Source organism: Aedes albopictus, chromosome 3, assembly GCF_035046485.1.
Source record: "Aedes albopictus strain Foshan chromosome 3, AalbF5, whole genome shotgun sequence".
Classification (NCBI taxonomy): domain Eukaryota; kingdom Metazoa; phylum Arthropoda; class Insecta; order Diptera; family Culicidae; genus Aedes; species Aedes albopictus.
Genome location: NC_085138.1, coordinates 73,119,876 through 73,122,375, shown reverse-complemented (window position 1 = coordinate 73,122,375; position 2,500 = coordinate 73,119,876).

The window sequence follows — 2,500 nt, the reverse complement described above, 5'->3', positions numbered from 1 at the left end:
CTCCACTAGCACCAAGTCCGTCGGTTGGTGGTAAAAACTGACCTCGACCGCACTGACGACCGACCTCGCTGGCGTAGTGTATGGCAGCGAGCTCATATAACACCCATCATTGTCGTCACCCAATGGCAGCCCCGACCGACACCAGCGGTCGGTGGCTATGGGAATGGGTCCGTGCACACCACGAGTGGGCCATGCATCGCTCCATTCGCACCAAGTCCGTCGGTTGGTGGTAAAAAGTTACCTCGACCACACTGACGACCGACCTCGCTGACGTAGTGTATGGCAGCGAGCTCCCATGTCACCCATGGTGGTCGTCACCTAGTGGCAGCCCCGACCGACACCAGCGGTCGGTGGCTATGGGAATGGGTCCGTGCACACCACTAACAGGCTATGCATCACTCTATTCGCACCAAGTCCGTCGGTTGGTGGTAAAAAGTTACCTCGACCGCAGTGACGACCGACCTCGCTGACGTAGTGTATGGCAGCGAGCTCATATACCACCCATCGTTGTCGTCACCCAGTGGCAGCCCCGATCGACACCAGCGGTCGGTGGCTATGGGAATGGGTCCGTGCACACCACTAACAGGCTATGCATCGCTCCACTCACACCAAGTCCGTCGGTTGGTGGTAAAAAGTTACCTCGACCACACTGACGACCGACCTCGCTGACGTAGTGTATGGCAGCGAGCTCCCATGTCACCCATGGTGGTCGTCGCCTACCACCGACACCAGCGGTCGGTGGCTATGGGAATGGGTCCGTGCACATCACCAACAGGCTATGCATCGCTCCACTCAGACCAAGTCCGTCGGTTGGTGGTAAAAAGTTACCTCGACCACACTGACGACCGACCTCGCTGACGTAGTGTACGGCAGCGAGCTCATATAACACCCATCATTGTCGTCACCTAGTGGCAGCCCCGACCGACACCAGCGGTCGGTGGGTATGGGAATGGGTCCGTGCACACCACTAACAGGCTATGCATCGTTCCATTAGCACCAAGTCCGTCGGTTGGTGGTAAAAAGTTACCTCGACCGCAATGACGACCGACCGCGCTGACGTAGTGTATGGCAGCGAGCTCATATAACACCCATCATTGTCGTCACCTAGTGGCAGCCCCGATCGACACCAGCCGCTCGGTAGGTACGGGGGAATGGGTTAATGCACACTGTCACACTGTCGTACACATCGCTCTGGTCAGACTAGGTGCACCGTTTGGTCGTTCGGTGGTAAAGTGCTACCTCGGCCGCAGTGACGACCGACCGCGCTGGCGTAGTGTATGATAGCGAGCTCATATAACACCCATCATTGTCGTCACCCAGAGGCAGCCCCGATCGACTCGAGCCGCTCGGTAGGTACGGGAATGGGTGTTTGGTCGTTCGGTGGTAAAGTGCTACCTCGACCGCAGTGACGACCGACCGCGCCGGCGTAGTGTATGATAGCGAGCTCATATAACACCCATCATTGTCGTCACCCAGTGGCAGCCCCGATCGACACCAGCCGCTCGGTAGGTACGGGGGAATGGGTTAATGCACACTGTCACACTGTCGTACACATCGCTCTGGTCAGACTAGGTGCACCGTTTGGTCGTTCGGTGGTAAAGTGCTACCTCGGCCGCAGTGACGACCGACCGCGCTGGCGTAGTGTATGATAGCGAGCTCATATAACACCCATCGTTGTCGTCACCCAGTGGCAGCCCCGATCGACTCGAGTCGCTCGGTAGGTACGGGAATGGGTTAATGCACACTGTCACACTGGTGTACACATCGCTCTGGTCAGACTAGGTGCACCGTTTGGTCGTTCGGTGGTAAAGTGCTACCTCGGCCGCAGTGACGACCAACCTCGCTTCCGCCGTGCACGGGAGCGAGCCCATATACTACGCATCACATCGTTCGTCGGTCGGTCGGTCGGTCGGTCGGTCGGCCGTTAGATGTGGCAATGGGAAACGAGCTTACTCATCACGCATTATCTTTATCCTTGCCAAGCGCGCGTCGGTCGGTCGGTCGGTCCGTAGGAAGGTAGAGAATAGGAACCTAGCTCGCTCATCACACATCGACCCAGCCAAGCGCGTGGCGGTCGGTCGGTCGGTCGGTTGGTAGTTATGTGTAAACCAGTCCATCGGCCAGTCGTGCTGGGCTGGGTGCGTGTGGATGGAACACTTTGCACCGAGTGTGCGCGTCGTTGGATGGAAGTGTTGTCTTTGCATATCTAGCAGTGATTGTCATCACCCACCGTTCGCCGTGCTCGGGATGAGCTTCGCGCTGGTGAACGGTCGGTCGGTCGGTAGTTAAGTGTTAACCAGCGCACTTGTCCGATGCGCAGCTGGTTGTGTGCAAGTGGTTGGAGGTGTTGTCTTTGCACATCCAGCAATGATGTCCAGTAGTGAGTAATATCGCACATGCGTGGACGGAGTATTCCACTTTCCCGAGTGCAAGTCCAAGTCCAAACCGGAGGTAATGTCGCAACTGGACTTGGCTTCCCCGCAGTCCAACATCGTGGGCT